Source organism: Triturus cristatus, chromosome 2_1 (assembly GCF_964204655.1).
Source record: "Triturus cristatus chromosome 2_1, aTriCri1.1, whole genome shotgun sequence".
Lineage (NCBI taxonomy): Eukaryota > Metazoa > Chordata > Amphibia > Caudata > Salamandridae > Triturus > Triturus cristatus.
Window position 1 is genome coordinate 261928719 of NC_140581.1, and position 19075 is coordinate 261947793.

At 48.6% G+C, this 19075-nt stretch overlaps 1 long non-coding RNA gene across 1 annotated transcript in view; it reads left to right on the forward strand.

Moving 5' to 3' along the window:
- The window catches only part of LOC146864070 (uncharacterized), a 41365-nt gene extending 32102 nt beyond the window's left edge, over nucleotides 1-9263 (forward strand). Inside the window, exons 2-3 of the long non-coding RNA XR_014976605.1 lie at nucleotides 7736-8115; nucleotides 8838-9263. This is a non-coding gene — a long non-coding RNA (uncharacterized LOC146864070). The remainder of the gene's footprint in view (nucleotides 1-7735; nucleotides 8116-8837) is intronic.
- The last annotated feature ends 9812 nt before the right edge of the window (nucleotides 9264-19075 follow it).

The window sequence follows — 19075 nt, forward strand, 5'->3', positions numbered from 1 at the left end:
ACCAGCAGATTGTCGGATAGACATCGCTGCAGCAGCTGTCGCTCTCAGACAGCTTGGCAATGCCCTCGCTACAGGGTCCAAGGTGGATGAAAAATATGCGCATGGGCGCGGTCTGTCGCCAAAAGGCTGTGTTAATACTGACAACGCACATCCATCTTTCTCGTGAACATACAATGTAAAAGGCTTACTGTAGTCAGGGGTACCCAACACAGGTGCTGAACATAATGCATTACGCAATTCCACAAAACTTTTCTGGCACTCTTCAGACCATGGGATAGGATTCGGTGTGTCTTTGCATGTTAAGGCTAACAAAGGTTTTGCCAATAAAGAAAAACTAGGGATCCAATGCCTACAGTATGAAGTGATGCCCAAGAAAGCACGCACTTCTCTCTGTGTTCTTGGCACACTCAACTGTGCAATGGCTTGAATTCTTTCTGGGGTCAGTTTCCTTCCCTCCTTCGATAAGAGATGACCTAAGTAGGTCACTTCTTGTCGACAATATTGCAGCTTATAGAGAGACACTTTGTGATGGAATGCGGATAAATGGCGCAACAGTGACAATGTGGCTTCTTTACAAATCTTCTCAGTATCCGCGGCGATTAGTAAATCGTCCACGTACTGAATCAGGATAGCGCCACTAGGTAAAACAAGTGCATCAAGCTGCGCTTTCAAAGCCTGACTATATATGGATGGACTCTCACAGTAGCCCTGGGGAGCGCGTTTGAAGCGGAAGCTTCGGCCTCCCAGACTAAAACCAAAAATGTCCCTGCTCTCTTCTGCAATTGGGATACTAAAGAAAGCATTCTTTAAATCGATCACTGAGAACCATGCAGCAGAGGCTGGAATCATCGTTAACAAGGCGGTTATATCGGGGACAACCGGAAACTGTGGCACAACAATCTTATTAACCTCTCTGAGATCGATCACAAATCTGTAAACAGGTGGCTGTGAAAGATCCGTTCGTTTTAAGACAGGTAAAATCGGACTATTGCAAACGTTGCCTCTTGTCTCTTCAATCACACCTTTATTAATCAAGTCGCTGACAATGTCTAACAATGCTTTCTGCCCTTCATTAGAGATCTTGTACTGGGGAATACGTGGCAGTCTGACATTAGCCTTTAGAGTCACCACATATGGCGGTATCTCCAAGAGGCCCACATCATTGGGACCAGTAGCCCAAAGGGCATCCGGAAGGGATGACAATTCAGGTGGCATTGTATTTTTAGACAAATACATTGGGGAAATCACTTTCTTGCCTAATGTAAGTTGTACTCCTGAAGGAGAACAATACAGTGTAGCGTGCAATCTTTTCAACAAATCTAATCCCAGCAAATTCTCACCACAACCTGTTGTCAGAATCAGGGGTGCTGTCAGCTCGCAAGGTCCAACAAAAAGTGACATGGGACTAGAAATCGGGTTCCTAACTGGGGCGCCAGAAAAACCTACTGAAACATTTATATCGCCAGACAAAGGTGCGCCAGGGAGTTTTGAATGCATGATTGAACTCTTTGCAGCACCAGTGTCTAGCAGAAAAGGCTCCGTTACATTTGCTGTAGTCACCTCAACATACGGTCCACTCTGATCCACTGGCACTGAAACAACTCCCTCTCTCTGTCTATGGCTGTCCTAGTAGTCATTACTTTCTGCATCACCGTCCTCTGCATAATAATCATTATTGTAATACTGGGCCGTATCACTAGTCGCGTTAGCTTGCTGATCAAAGCTATTGATGGTACTCTGAGGCGGCAGAGGACGCGCGTTCTGGGGAACACTTCCACGCCCTCTGCCTCTAGGAGCTTGCTGACCACCCCTACCTCTTGCGCCGTACGCATTACCGTTCCGCTGCATTAATTTAGGGCAACTATATTTAAAATGACCTTCCTCTTTGCAGTATGAACATTGGTTGGGACCTACAGGGATGCGTGGTTGGTAATACCCATTCATTTGCTGATTGCTCTGAAACTGTTGAGGTTGGTGATAGACACCTTGGGGTTGCCTATAATTATTCTGACCTCCACGTGGCGGATAGGCCTGCTGTAAAAGGACCTTTGTCTTTAGTTCCTTCGTTTTCTTCTCTGTTCTATCTTTCTCGTCTTTATCTCTATTTTCATAATACTGTGCAGTAGCCAGTATTTGCGCTGAAGAAGAAACAGCCCAAGAACTTTCTGAATCTTTTAACTTTTTACACAGGTCAGGAAGTAGATTCTGCACAAACTTATCCACAAACAGTCGTTGGCCACCCTCAGTACTCATATCCTGCCCACTGTGATCAATAAACGTTTCTTCAAACCTAGTAAAGAAGTCTGACACTGTCTCATCTTTCTTCTGCTTGCATGCAGATAACTTGTCCCAATTTACGCGCATCGCAGGCATTATTGTCTTCATATACGTGATGATTCTACCAGGCAGTTCAGCTACTAAAGGTTCTGGTTTCGCACCACCCGTTTGTCTAGCATCAGCAGCAACAATGTTAGCCCATGTATCCCCTAGTTCTGCATTGTGATCTACATTACGAATTGATCCCCATAGAGGCTGTGGAACAACATTACCAAACAACATGTCTATGTCGGCCAGATTCATAATGCATGACCCTGCCGTCTGTGACAACTCTTTATAATAACCTGCTGGGTTCTTACGGGGATCAGGCAAGGACTGCTTAAGCGCTAACACCTCAGAGCGCTTCCATGGAACATGCACCCAAACACGCTGGAAATGCGCTGCCACAGCGGGGTTACCACCGGCAGCTGCAACCGCTTCCTTCCATACCGGGGGAACTTCTCTCATAGGGTATTGTCGCGCTTTTACCTTTTTCCCCACAAGGACATCTTGTTCAAACAATGACTGTTGGCAATCATCATTCCTGAAGGACAATACAACCGCAACTGCTTTTTCTACTTCGCGGTCCACAATTATACCAGTTCCAAAATCAAACCTCACTCTACACAATTCCTGCGGGTTCGGATTTTTACCACTATCCTCCAATTCTTCACAGAGAATTTCGCACATTTTCTCAAACACATATCTCTGTTTCGGGGCATCCCATTGATGGAAAACGTTGACAACTGATTCCACATCATACAGTGAAGGAAAAACGATCCATCTACGCGCCATGTTATCTATTACCTTTTTCTCATCGGGGTTAGGCAATTGGCTACGCAATTGCTTACGCTGTAAACCAGGAGTCGCACCAGATGACTCAAAGAGAGGAGACATTAATGTAGTAACCACATTAGCTAAGCGCTGTCGCGCTGAAGGAGAAGCTGAGGCGAGAACAGGGGGAAAAACAGAGGGAAGAAAAGAGGATGTAGAGACAGGTACTGGAGTGGTGGAAGGAAGAGTGCCAGGGGAGGCAGCTGCTGTATTAGGCAAAGTCGCAGGAAGTGCGGGGGCAGTTGGAAGCACAACTGGCGGCGCTTGAGAGGGCTGCGCTACATGGATAGGAACCGGCTGCAAAGCAGCTGGCGGTAGCGGCAAGGCTTGCAGTATATTCACTGGAGGTGGCATATTTACAAGCTGGGGAGGTGCCGTGGCAGTTTGAGCATACGGGGGTGGCGAACTCAATAAATGTGACATCAGGGGATCTTTCTCCTTTTCTTCGGACTCATTCTGCTTAGAATGTGGTAAAGCTGGGTAACATTTGTCAATCCCTAACTTGCGCTGCCTGTGCAATTGCTCACTCATTTGCTCCTCCTCATTGTCTTTAAATTGTACAGCTGCTTGCATCACTGTCATACCTTTCTCTCTCTTATTCTTTTTCGCTAGCTTAATTTCCTTTTGTTTGGCTTCCTTTCGCCATAAGCGGAAAGAGTCAAACATCGCCGGCCGGGCTTTCTTCTTAAACAATTTAATTTCCAAATTATCTAAAATATCGGTCTCAAAACTACCATTTTGGGGCCATTTTAAAACACCATCTTTCCTGGTGTAGTGGATCCACACTTCGTTATATGCAATGGGGCCTACGCCATGTTTTACATAGAGCTCATAAGTTGGAGTTACAACCGGAGGAACCGGACATGATTCCTCTAGCTGGAAATCTTTTCCACAACCCAAACAGAATAATCTACCAAATAGTCCAGAACCAGGCATCTTTGCTCACTAGTCTAGATCCAAACGTCAAAGGATTATCGATTACGATATTCTCGTGAATACACGAGTCCTCTGGTTTTGGCGTTTGCAAACTCCAAAGTACCAAATCAAACGATCCCGAAGGATACCAAAAACAAATGGGAGACGCTCCACTTATACTTAACTGAATATTGCTGATCGATGGCGTCACCAGAAGACTCTCTCGATTGTTTCGCTCTCTCAAAACTCGTCAAGGGTCCAAAACAGGTCGATTAATCAGGGCAGCAGTCCTTCGTAGCCGTCGGGACGCGGAGAACCTCGCAGAAAAGACTTTCGGACCACGTCGACATGCAGGGGTCGATGAAGTGGCGGCCTTCCTCCGGAATTTCCACACGAAGCTCCTCACGAACCTCTGGCTTGGACTGGTACCACTGAAATCGTCCCGAGTTGGGCGCCAAACTGAAGTACTGGGTATTTTAGACCCAGCGGTGCAGGGGCACACACCCTATGACTTCTGGGTTCACCCTGTTCCAGACCTACAGAAACACAGAGTCTTCTGGGTGAAGTCAAAGAATCGTTTATTGGCTGCAGACCAATGACAGGTATCCTAGAAGTACAACAGCGTGTATGTTCTCAGGAGACTGCTGAAAATCATAGAAACGGACTTCATCTTAAATACCCTTTTCCTTGCCTCAAGCATACATTCCTAGGTTTTATGATACGGCATTATACAAGTGTACATTACAAAGAAAAGGCAGAGTCATGATGACCATCCCACATTCCAGTTCGGCCAGCCCACAATGATTTACACAGTAAGGTTCAGATCCCACATTAGATGTCAATAGACCCCCCAATAAACATGAGCATCTCCTGTTTTGGGAAACAAGTCATAAAGCAGGAACAAGCAGGTGTGGAAGAGATTAGCCGGGGGATTGTGTAGAATGAAAGGGTTTTATGACGGGTCAAACCCTGATGCTAATCACAGGTGGACGGAGGAAGGGGAGCTCGTGAGACCGGTTTGACCTGGGGCAGCAGAGCCAGCTGCCCAGGTCACAGAGAAGTCAGAGGGAAAGCCCATGTACTGTGAGGCCCGTATTTACTCCATTATAGCCTATGTGAGGGCAATGACAAGATGGCCACTGCTTCCAAAATGGAACCCGCGTAGTGAAGCAGAATAACGTGTACACAGTGCATTCATAGCTAGAACGATATATAAAGCACTTGTACATGCCGCATTTACCATTTGCGGTTTGCTAATACCAAGATAGACAGGGGTAGGGCCCTGTCCCCTACGCGGTCCCGAATATTAAAGTACGACAAGACAGGATGCGTAGAAAGGGCACAATAGGGAAGGAAACTGTTTGGCCCTGAGACTTCGTAGAAAAGAGGCTCTTGGAGGTAGCAAGACCACCACACTAGTACATATTTATGTCAGCTTCCGTCTCTGTCTGAGGTCCCAGGGTGGGCCTTAACATATTTGGGGCTGCCTTTTTTTAATGACAAATGGTCCTCCGATATGGAATTCCAGTGCAGGGCCATTCACCTCGACTACGCTAGGGGAAATGAGTCCCAGGGGAGGGGTCAAATGCCAGCATAGACACCCCATGTTAGGAAATCTGGGATACCAAGAATAATAGGGACACATGGTTGGAAGGGAGGGGGCAATCTCTAATTGTACAGACACTTACACTGTATTCTTTGTGTTTCTAAGGCAAAGGAACCATAGCACTTAGTTCAAATGAGAACTGTGAAGCAATACTGTATATAACGGACCTACACTGGGGCATATCCACGTTGATGGATATGTACTTTCAGTGTGGCAAGCTTGCCTAGACTAAGCTCATCCCCGGATGGCGGGGCCTCTGCACCCTTGTGACCATATACAACCCAACCTTGGCAATACATGGAGAAGATCTGTCTGTGTTTTCCCAACATCCATTACAGAAGAAAAGAACCCTGTTGCATCAATCTCAAAGAAGAACTGCTGATTATTTTGGCGGGCTCAGTACAACAACATTTCAGAAGAATTTAGACTGTTTTTTAAAACTCAAGTATAATTAGGAGGGTCCATACCCTTCTTCACCTGTCAAATAAAGGGGAAGGCCCGCTGGTTAAAAATAACCAGGTGGTAAATGCCAAAGATGCTCATCGACACTTAGCTCGGCTGTCACGCTATCAAGGAAGAACTAAGAACCATCCACCCCATGTTGATTGCACATCGGTATGTGTTGGACTTGATGACCATGATGAAGGGTGGGGTGTATGCCAAGATTGGTGTTTCCTGCTGTACGTTTATTCCTGGAAATTATCTTTAGAACGGAACTCTCGCTCTTGTCATCCAAGCACGGCATCCTCTACAAACTGACATGAAGAAGGAGGGCGGACGTATTTCATAGTATTTTTTCTTGGCTCCCCCTATGGGTGCCCAAACTGTTGATGTCATTGCTTCCAGTTATCATTTTGGTACTACTTTAGTGTGGTTTCCTACAAATGGGGATTTCCTGCTGTAAAAACAAAGGGCCATATGTAGGAAACACTTTTGCGATCGCAAACACTGCGAATCGCAAGATTCTGGGTGTTTGCGATCGCAAAACTGACTTTACCTATGTAGGAAAGGTGTCCGCTGCATAAAATAGCAATTAGCTAATTTAGCGATTAGCAATTTTGAGTAAAGCTGAATCTGCGAAAATTTTAGCGTAATCGGAGTCTGCGTCCCAGTATTAGCGGAAATCGCAATTACCGACATCGCAATTTGCGAAATCGCAAAATCAGATTTTCAAAAAATTCACAAATAGCGATTCCACAATAATCGCAGTTTAGCACTTCTCAAATAACACCAACTCTGAGCAGGTGGTAACCAAGTGCAACCTATTTAAACAGGCCCACAATGCCACAGGGACTTCCCACCATGGCTGTACGTGATAGCCAGGAGGCTGCGAATCAGGGATGCCACGCAGAGAAGGAGACGCCAGGAAAGGATCTACAGAGCACGCATCACCCTCTTCCAACTGACCGATGAGGAGATCCATTTGAACTACAGGCTGCACCCACACAGCATCCTGGATTTAATAGAGGAGCTGACACCCATACTTGAACACCCCACACGCAGGGCACACTCCATTCCCACCCATGTTCAGGTGCTGTGCTCACTGCACCTCCTGGCATCAGGGAGTTTTCAGGGGGTCATTGCCACAGCAGGAGGTGTCTGGCAAAGTGCACTGTCGCGCTTCCTCCTCGCTTTCCTGGATGCAATGGTACAGAGGCTGCATCACCACATACAATTTCCAAGCTGGCACTAGATCAAACCAAGCAGGAATTCTACCAAATTGCCCACTTCCCCCATGTCATTGGCAGCGTAGATGGGACCCATGTCGCAATCTCTCCCCCATCACATAATGAGTATGTATTTCGCAACAGAAAGTCATATCATTCCCTGAACGTCCAGGTAGTGTGCAATGCCCAACATATAATCACTGATATTGTGGCCAAATACCCTAGAAGCACACACGACTCATTTATGTTTCGCCACTGTGCATTACATCGAAGACTCACAAATGGTGATTTTGGAGAGGGCTACCTGCTAGGTAAATACATGCCAAACACACACAGAGGCAGTAGAGTGATGCAGTGGCAGGACACTATTGAACCTGAATCTGCTTATACCCCGCAGGTGACAGTGCGTATGCTGTACGAGACTACATCCTCACACCGTACCTGAATCCAGCAACTGCAGGTGAGAGGAGGTACAACAGCACACACAGAGCCACACGCTGTGCCATTGAGAGGACCTTTGGAATCCTACAGAGCCGTTTTCGATGCCTCCATAAGAGTGGAGGAGTGCTACAGTACAGCCCTGAGACATGTTGCAAAATTGTGGTTGCCTGTGCAATGCTACACAACATCGCTGCCAAAAAAGGAACCCCAGTGGACCTGACAGACTCTGAATCATCAGATGAGGATGGACCAGCACCACATCGCGGTCCGGCAGGTGGTGCTGGTGCTGCTGCCGTACGCATGAGACGAGATGAGATCACACAAAACTACTTCTAAGTGAGTAATGAGGACACGATGCGACTGATTGGTTTCTTACAGGGATGTTTATTTCCTTATCTTCAGGAATGAAGGTATCTTACTTTGTGACTTTATAGTCCCTGCATGCACATGTTTGTGTCACAGTGCAATAACTACCATCAGCCACTGAGTCATCATGGACTGTGTTGCGTCACACATGGCCATTAGTCCCTTGTGTCCCTTCACCTCCTACGTGCACGGCCTGTTGAGCCTCGCTGTGTCTGCGCAGTGCCCTCCCTGGAGTCATCATCCACTCTGCCCTGGCGTGCACTCCGGCGTCTGTCCTGTGGAATTGGGGGAGTGATGCTGCTCCTGCTTGACTGTTCATCAGTGTCCATGGCACCAAGTGTGCCTATGCCACCTGTGGCAGTTGCGCGCATCTGGTCCACCGAATGTGTAACCTGCACCAGAACACTGCCAACGTCCTGGCAGCAGTGGGCCATCTCGCGCTGCATGCTGACACATCTGCTTGCCAGCAGGGATGTGGCGGTTCACTGGCAGTTCACTGCCCTGGTGTATAGGTCCAGCCGTGTGTGTAGGCGATGTCTCTCCCAGCGCCGGGCTGCCCTGTCCCTCGCAATCTCCCTGCACAGTCCCTCCAATGCACCAGTCATGGCCATTACACCTGCGCGCAACTCGGTCATGTTGTGGTTATGTGCAGCCAGTTGCCGTTGGATTGACCGTATCCCCTTTACTTGCAGGCGCTGTTGCTTGAGCATGCTGCCCTCGAGGCCCGAGAACACCATGTCCTCTTCACCAGGGGCAGTGCTGGTGGACGGCCGTGCCCTGCGTCTCATCCTTCTCCCTACTCTGGAGTGTTCAGGGGACTGTGTTTGGTGCTGTCCTGCACGCTGGCTGTTGCTCCTCTGCTGTGTCTGGTGCCTGTGCCTCCAACAGTGGTAGTGGTGTTACAATATTGCGGCGCCTGCATGGTGCTGTGTCTACAGTTCTGGCTTCGCCCTGCTCCTCCTAGCCTGCCTCGTCCTCCATCTCAGCTGTTGCCTCGCATTCAGCCTCACTATCCTGTGTTGGTGGTGGTGCTGTGGATTGAATGGCACACATTAGTTCTGTGTCCTGTCTGGCATTTGTAATGCATTAGTTTTACACAATAAATTCACATGGGTACTATCTGTCTTTTTCACTATCTGCATGATGGAGTCCTCCCTATTCCACCTGGCTGTGTCTCACTGGCACAGTTATCAGTGCATGTGACTACGTCTCCCATAATGCATTTCTGGGTGTGCTGTGTGACATGTACTGGAGTTGCAGTCAGGTTGCCTTTTGGGGGTTGTGGGTGGGTTGGGGATGTATCAGGGGGTTTTGGCATGCATCTTACCTTGTCTGGTGTCTGTGTGTTCGGAGCTGTCCAGGTCAGCCACTCCACTCACACTCTCAGGCTGCAGTGTGCCCTCCACCAACTCCTCCAGGGGCGTCGGTTCTGTTGCAGTGGAAGGCCCCCCACCGTTTTTTTTGGCCTCTGCAAGTCTTGTGGCCACCCTCTCCTTTGACCTCTGCCGCATGTCATACCACCTTTTTCGTAGGTCCTCGACACTGCGGTGTGTGACACCAATGACATTGACTTTCTCTTGGATGTCTTGCGCCTTCTGGCCTCTGGAACTTGTAGGGAACTTTTCCCAAAAAGGAGATAATGGCTGGTGACAACCTCCTGTGTGAGGACCTCCAGCTCCCTGTCACTGAATTTATGTTTCCTCTTCCTTGGTGGTTCATCATGCTGCTTCTCAGGCCCCTGGGACTCCATTTGGCTTGTTTCCAAAAGCTGAGTAAAACTGTTCTCCTCTCCACACAGGCTCTCACACAGCTACTGGCTCAATCACAGCTGCTGGCAATCAGGTGCAGCATGGGCAGTCACACTTCCTGGGTGTGATGTCATCATTCTGCACCTGAATTGCAGATTACCGGATTTGCGATTCCTTATTTGCGATTTCGCAATTAAGGAATCGCTATTTGGGTAATCGCAATATAATTCTGCGATTTTTTTGTGAATCGCTAAATAATTGCGAAAAAATACCTACATCGGAATTTGCGATTCCGAAATTGCGATTCGCCAAAAAAACGCAATTTGAGAATCGCAAATTCGGTTCTACCTACATATGGCCCAAAGTTCTCAAATTAGGTAGTATGCAAATAGCTAGAGAAAGGATAACAGACACTACAGAAACACACACAGCCTTGAATAGTGTGACTGTCATGACATATGAGAAAAATGATGTAGTCAAAATTTCAGCTAGAGGGGGGAATATTAATATCAGTGAATCCGATGTCAGTGTACGCCATGATGTCAATGTACACCATGATATATTCATGCATAAAAATGTCAATAGCGGTAAATGCAATTTCGGTGTATGCCATAATCTATGCATGCCTAGCAATGTCAATACCAGTAAAAGGGGCAGTGCAGTTTTTTTGGGTGCTGTGAGGCAGGCTGAATGCCACAAGCCTGCGGTGCAGTGCTGCACCACATGCACCCAGCTGGAAGGCTGGATGCCGCAAGTCTGCACACCGACGGTGGCCTGCACAGTCCAGCTCACTAAGTCACAGTGCGAGTGACCCGACGGCTATAGCAGCTGAGCCACGGTGATGAATTTGACAACGACTTATTAAAAACTCTTTCATCGACATGCGGAATCCACGCACGTTCATCTGTGCCCATGCATTGTGCTTCGCTCGCTGGGGTTGCATTTGCAACAGACTGAAAATGCTGGGCAGTGACGTTGTGCCTGACTCTGGCATTGACTTCTCTGAGGACTTGTACGCTCTCACTTCTGAGCAGTAGCAGTTTAGCTGGCGGTGGTCGATGGGATGAGGAAGAGGCAGCGGTTCTCTGAAGTCGGAGCTCTGTCTTCCTCGGGGAAAATGTGGCCCCATGCTCCTGAGGGTCCTCCTGGGCTACACACTTATTTGATCTTGAGTGGCATGGATCCCTATGTGCGTGCTGTTGAGTGCTGTGTAGCATCATCTGCCAGGGAGCTGCTTGGGATGAGTGTCGGGTGCTCCCCTATCTAGACTGTGTCATGTTTGTTTAGACTCCTGCTGCAACGTAAACGAAGTGAGCATGAGGTGATAAAGAGGTGCATTCCAAGCTGATCAAAAGACTGCCACTGTTGAAAAATGGCTCACATTAGACCTTCCTCTTATCCAGCTGTACCCGAGAGCTGGGAATGGGAGTCAGGCTTGGATTGCAGGCCCGGGCGCTGTGTGGTATCCAGAGGTCTTTCACCTACCACATTTCAGAAGGCACTAGGTACATAGCTCTGCCAATCAGGGCAGAGCAGAGCTCCACAGAATTCCATGGAGTTTTTATGAAACTCCCCGGAATTCCGCATAGTGCTAGTCCGCAAACTCTGCCCAACCATACACACAACTTAAGGGTACTGTAGGCACACATAGAGAACGCATACATGCAAGCATACCCGCAGGCAGCCATTTTTACAAACTCCCTTTGCAGACACACCAATACAAATATACCCATTGATGCAGATGAACCATCTGTCGTTCATAACAATGTGCAGCATGGACCACAGGCTTATGTGCATCACCGGAGCACATGAAGATGTGCAGCAAGGGGCACAAAGTGCAGCACAGCAGAAAACCCCAATGTGACGTGGACCATTAAAACAAAAAGTGATATGCATGAGGGGAATGGACCCAGTTTAATGGCAGCGGTGATGCGCAATAGAAGCCAGAGGTCAACGTACAATTGATGCACATGATGATATGTAATGTGGAGAAAAATTTCAAGACCGAATTGTGACGTGTGAGTCATTTAATCACCGAGATTTCGGCCACCAACATTTTGCTGGGATTTTTAAGTCACTAAATGATAATAATAATAAAAGCTAAACTGCCTTGCCCAAAATAAAAGATTCTATTGACTAAAAAACACAGAGCTGTCTGAAGGTGTCACATGTGAGATGCACATGGACCAAAGTATGCAAAACAAAAAAAATAGAATTCCTCCTAATGAAAATTAATTTTTTTTGTTGAAAACTTACGTTTCTCTTTTACGAAAACTGGGCATGTTTTTGCAGAACTTTTCCCGTTTTTTCTTGTTTTAGGGTGTTCCACATTTTAAATAAAGTAAGTCACATGTATTTCCTCTTACTGTCCTGTAGTTATTTTTTCATTGATCAATCATTAGTGTCTGATTTCTGAACATTAACTGTTTAGAGACTAAGATTTTTTTTTATTCAAAGTACAATTTTGCCACACTTTGAAAAACCTGTGGAATGCATATGTGCTTATTCATGGGTAGTCTGTGAAAACTGATCAAGAATATTTTTATTGTTAAACACGTTTTGAAGTCAGCTGTTAAGCATAATTTTAACATGAGCTTTTGAACAAGATTTGTGAAGCACACATTTCTTAAAACTGCTTCCACTGAATTTTTACAAAAATTTAATGTACGCACATAATCAATAAACACGCTCCGCGGCCCTGATTCTGAATTGATCTGAGGAATAGGTTCTATTTATTGCACCCAATAAAATACATTAACCTGGGGTTCAGAATCTATCGGGTGCGATAAATAGTACATATTCAGAAGTTTGTGGAGTAACATGCAGATTTTGGTACTTAATGCACCAAATGTGCATGTGAGGATTCATACTGTTATGTTTAACCTGTTAAAGTCTGTCAGGTTTGAGTTGAGGGAAATTTAGCAAAGGGTTAGGTATTAAACACACCTTGTAATTCTAAATACTGTAAATATAACCCAACTTAGAATTTCAACCACTGTGCAAACAGAGCCAGGCCCATGGGTCAGAAAACACTAGACCCACTTAGAATCAGGGACATGGTTTATTCAAAAATATCTATAATGTGGACGAGCACAAAAAACACAAGTCATTTTTGGGAAGTATCTGAAATAGATGACGTTCAATACAACAAAAAGCCATCATAATTGATGGTTTGTTTACTTTATTGCCAAAATGTAACCAACTTCACGAAATGTTGTCGGTATAAAGTCCACATCATTAATTTTCTGTAATGTATAAAATGTACCCGAACAAATATGGGGCTGTAGATGGGTAGCTCATTACCAGGGCAGTTTCCCAGTGAAAGAGCCCTAGCAGTGCTTAATTTGAGCTATTGGTTGCAGCTAAGGGCCGTCTTCACTCTTTTTTTTCAGCTTTTCACTTATTTCACATCATCAAATTTGACCCAGAAAAAGAGAGATAGTGGCAACAAAGTTGGAAAGAAGGAGATAGAGAAAGACGGAAAACCAGTGACAAAGGGAGAACGCCCATATGGAAAGTAACCACCAAGAGGGAAATATTGGGACAGGCAGAGAATATTGGCAGATGAAAATGACAGGAGATGAAAAAGACAGTCTTGGGATTAAGCATTCCTGACAGCAGCGGCGTCAGGAGGTTTCTGCAAAAATATGGGTACCTGCAGTTATTCTTTACAAATTAAGCACTGAGTTCAATTGACATAAAAAGGAACAAGAGCGATGCTTGAGTTGTTTATGATGATTAGAATCTTGGAACAGGAAACACCACGTTTTTCGTTACTACCTAGCTACACTTCATATGTTGTATGTCGTCCAACATCCTCTTTGCCAGTTAAGCTGACCCTATGGTTCGGTTCTGCGGGGTTAGAGGAGTCATGGCAGGGCCAATGACAAAATAGCCCCACCTGTGGTGGGTGTTCGGGGAGGGATGCCTGCGTAAAAAGATGAACACACACACATCTCAGAGTTTGTGAGTATTAACAGACCTTTGGTAAAGGCAATCCCACTCTTCATAAGTTTGACATTTAGGTGCCGATTCCGATCCGGTAACATAAATTTGCGTACGACTCGTATCCGTATATTTTCACGTACGAATTGTACAAGTACCGTACAAACGGCAAAGTACAATCCGTACGTGAACAATACATACGAATAGCATCGGGAAAAGTGTACGAGAGGTGGCCGAAAATTTTTACGTCCGATTAGCGGCGGGAAAAGTGTACGAGAGGGAGCCGGACATTTTCACGTGCAAATCGTAAAACAGAAGTCTGTGCGCGCAAGTACGATTTGTACCGCCCATCCGAATACACAACCGCATGTAAAAGGCCCCGTACGGAGCGAACGCAGTAGCACACATGTACACGGGTAAACTTGTGCCCGGATACGAGTCGTACAGACCCCCCTCTACCCGCATATGTCAGCACCGTACCCCCGTATGTCAGCACCGTACCCCTCCCCGGTCCGCACTGTACCCCAGCCCCGTACCTGTACGCACCGTACCCCAGGCCCGTAGTGCCTGTACGTGCCGCACCCCAGGCCCGTACCCCAACCCCGTACCTGTATGCACCGTATCCCAGGCCCATAGTGCCTGTACGTGCCGCACCCCAGGCATGTACCCCAGCCCCGTACCTGTACGCACCGTACCACAGGCCCGTACCCCAGCCCCGCACCTGTATGTGCCGTACCCCAGGCCTGTAGTGCCTGTACGCACCGCACCCCAGACCCGTACCCCTGCCCCGTACCTGTACGCACCGTACCCCAGGCCCGTACCCCAGCCCCGTACCTGTAGGCACCGTACCACAGGCCTGTACCCCAGCCCCGCACCTGTACGCACCATACCCCAGGCCCGTACCCCAGCCCGGTACCTGTACGCGCCGCACCCAAGGCCCGTACCCCAGCCCCGTGCATGTAAGCGCCGCACCCCAGGCACGTACTCCAGCCCCGCACCTGTACGCGCCGCACCACAACACCGTACCCCAGCACCCTCACCCAGCATCGCGTATGTACGGACCTCACCTACGCGAAAAATACTCGTACAGAACCAGGACACTGTAAAACAGCACAAGGAGGGTCAATTCGACTTGCACAACACCACAAAACATGTTTACATGACAAAATACATCTCAATGACTGACCTGACACATCCAAACAGAGGCCCAAAATCACAACCACCTCTTATAACACACCCACCAAAATTTCAAACCCAGCCACACCCACACCCACAAATGGACCAATAAAAAGGGCCCACACACACAACCCATGAGCCTTTGCAACAGACCCACTGCTGACAGACCCCACAGACAAACAACTGCACCTTACTTACACATTAACTACACCTTAACTTACACACCTTCACACAACCTCCTTCACAAACACCCCCTCTTCACATTCACACACACACCGTCACATTCACAACCACACACCCACAACCATCCACACCCACACCCCACACCATTCCCACAGACAAGAATCCAAAGTTCACAAAGGCGGAGCTGGACCTCCTTGTCAACTAAGTCATCAGAGTCAAGCCACAGCTGTTTGGAACATTGGTCAGACAGACCAGCATAGCCCAAAAAACTAGCCTGTGGCAGAGGATCGTCAATAAGGTGAATGCTGTTGCGCCCATCCGAAGGACCAGGCATGAATGCCAAGCCAGGTGGTACGATCTGCGCAGGGCAGTCAAGAGGAAAATGAACAAGGAATACGCCCAGAGTAACATCACTGGAGGTGGGCAGCCCCGCAGACCCGTACATTACCATCCCTGGTAGGAGAAGGTGATGGCCATGCTTCCGCCGGTGGGAGTACACGGAGTCAAAGGAGTCGCAGAGCCTGGTGAGTACACAAACAACTCACTTAACATGGGGGGAATGGCATCCACACCACAAATACACCAAATGCACGCAACTTCCCCCAAGCCCTCACCGCACACAACCACACTCAAAAACCATGCTCATGCCACTAACGTCTCCATGCCCCATTCACAAATAAAGGCAATGCCATGTCCCAGCCCCACACCAACCACAAACCCAAGACTGGGTGTCCGGGATGCTGGGAGGGTGGGGCTCACACAACACATTGTGCAACTCAGAAGCAGACACCAATGCCCTCAGCCCATATGGCCTAGGTACATACCCATGCACCATGCCCAATGCACAGGGACTGGCAAAGTACTGACAAGGTAGCAGACACTTTGCCCTGCTGTATGCAGCACAAGACCCTCCTGTGACCACTGTACACTCAAACACCAACTCCACAAGCTCAGATATCTAGCACAGGAACTCACACTCACTGTCATGCCAGCATGCACCATGAGGGGACAGACACATCACCTGGGAGACCCAATGACAAATCACACTACACCCAACAGCAGGCCCTGTCACACACCCCCCCTTACACAAGCACACACCCCCGGGGCAGGCAACGGATTTACCCACTATCACAATGGACATGTGACACAACAAGACCAATCCATAGCCAAATAAGCATCCTAGCCAAAAATCTACTGCTCAAACACTCAGGAGAACATATCAATCTGTCCCCCGCAACATACCCATCCCCAAGTGTACATTGAGAGGAATGCTAGGCACATCCAACTACCTGGAGGAACTGTGACAACTTGAATATGTATGAAACATGGATGTGCCATGAAACAGCATTAACATTGTCTCTCTCTCACACACAGGGCAACGTCATGGACCTCCCCCCAACAATAGGGGGGAACAATCACAGTCCCAGGCTCAGCGTGAAGATGATCCCACCGGCAGCGACGACTCTCACCACTCCGTGGATGACCCCGACCAACCTGGTCCCTCTGGTGCCCAAGCCCCTGCAGCACCTGCGTCAGGTACATCTGTGCCAACCCCCACCCCCATTCCTGCCACATCCCAGGAGACACCCAGGAGCCCTGCTCGCACTGAACAACAGAGTTAGTCTGACCAGGAGGGACAAGGTTCTCCGGGCACCCAGGAGGAGGCAGACAACCCCGCAAATGCCATCCTTCAGGGGTCCCGTAGACCCGATGTGCCCACAACGGCAGGCCAGGCTTGTGTGGGCAGGGGTGGTGGCAGTGGAGGCGCGAACCTGACCAGCCAGCTGAGGGAACCGGTATGTCACTCATACACCACATCCTGGACACATACCGGCGTGACACCAGGGGCATCAGCCAGGTAGTGGCAAGCTTCACAGAGATGAAGGGGACCCTCGACGAGATGAAGAACCTGCAGGCCGAGCAACATGCCAGTCAACAACAACACCAAGGACGGATGGAGGCAAGACTGGCTGAGCTCCTGGCGGTGCAAACGGACATGAGCCGTTCACTCCGTCTGATCGCCGAGAACATGGGCCACCCTCCCTGTGCCACCAGGCGAAGACCACCACCAGCCAGAGGGAGGAGGATTCGTCCGACGGAGCATCACAAGCACCGTCAAGGCCTGCATCTGAGGGTCCCCCCAGGAAGGTGGGTCGTCCACGGAAAAGACCGTGAGAGTCAGCGGACCATCCACATCTCCCAGGTCACCTGGCCTGGCACCTGGCCCTCTGGCGCAACAGCAGCACCTCATCCAATGACATTCTCTGCCACATGGACTTGCTGGTCACAGTCTGACCAATGATGACCAACACTGTGGTCTGGACTCTGATGACTTCCAAAGCAAAGGATCCCATCTCCCCCTGTGAACTTTGGATTCTATGCACCCGGTAGAGCACCTTAGTTTATCTAGCAAAACACGTACCCCACCGTAAATTAAAACTTTATTTTTTCATGAGATGTTGCTGTCATTTTGCATTAGTCCACAACATATGTGTGTGTAAATGTCAAACTATGCCTGAGTGTTGAACTAACTCCACCCATCCATACCCTGGGATCTGAGTCTGGTACAGGACACACATCGGTCACAATGTATCATTCAATGCAGACATGGCGCACAATACTCACCCGTGATGGCCTCAAGCTGCTGAGGGGGGGCTTGCAATACTGTGCGGACAGACCTATTTGGAAGAGTATCATTAAGGCGCAGAGGTCATGGCTCATGTGGAGGTTCCCGGGGAGGGAGTCCCAGGTATGTGTGGCCAGATGGGAGGACTATGTCCTGCATGCTGGAGTAAGGTGGATGTGAAGAATGGTGTCCAGGGCAAGGTTGGATGCACGGAGATGGCCCAACGGGGTCTCGCATGACAGTGGTACAAGGTTGGTTTTGGTTCGGGTTGTGGCCTGCCTCCTGAGTGTGGGTGTGTAATGTGAAGGTCATCCTGCAGCAGACAGTGATCCATTGCAGCTATCTCTGCTGGACGGTGATGTGGCTGGTGCACCGGATGTTGAAGCTGAGGTGTGCAGATGCACCCTGGAAGTGGACAAGTTTCCCGGGAGTTTGGATGTGCCTGCTCCGTAGAGGTCAGGGCAGTATTTGACACGGATATTGTCGTGGACATGGGGGATGGTCCGTCTTTCCTTGGAGTGGATCTCTCTGGGGATCATGTGCATAATGCAGAGGGTGTTGCAGGCTGAGGCACAGATGCTGGTGAATACCATGGCAAATGTGAGCAAGCAATCCATGATGCACACCATCTTGTGTGCATGGACACTGGGTGCTTGTGCAGGGCTCTTGCGGGTGAGACACAAGCAGTTGACCCAGCTGTAAGGGGACAACCCTCAGATGTTGACCTCAGTCCTGTACAAGTCCAGCCTGAGGTGGCTGATGTTCAGCCATTCATCAATGGATGTCATGCATTCTTGAATATTAGAACTGACAATGTCTGCGTCCTTGGTGAGGGTGAGGAGCACCTGGCTGTCAATGGCATACGAGCTGATGATGAGGTGCTGTGCGCATGTGATGGTGGAGAGGGAGGTCATGGACACATTGTAGATTGACACGCTGAGAGATGATACCTGTGCCATGTGCCTGACGACGACACCATACTACATGCAGAATCCTTGAGTCCCACTTCCATGGCCTTGCTGGGGTACAGAGCCGGTGGGGAGTAGGAGGGACATGACCTGGTTGGTGTGACAGGGCCTGGAAGGCGTGGCAGCGCTGTGTAGGCAGTTGGAGTTGCACACTCATCATGCAAAGGTGTTGTGTGTGCGCTTAGTGTATGCCTGAGAGCAGGCGGTAGATTTGTGGATGGACATTGCTTGGAGGGTGGCTGCAACATCAGACTGTAGGGTGATGTGGGTCATGCAAGGACCTG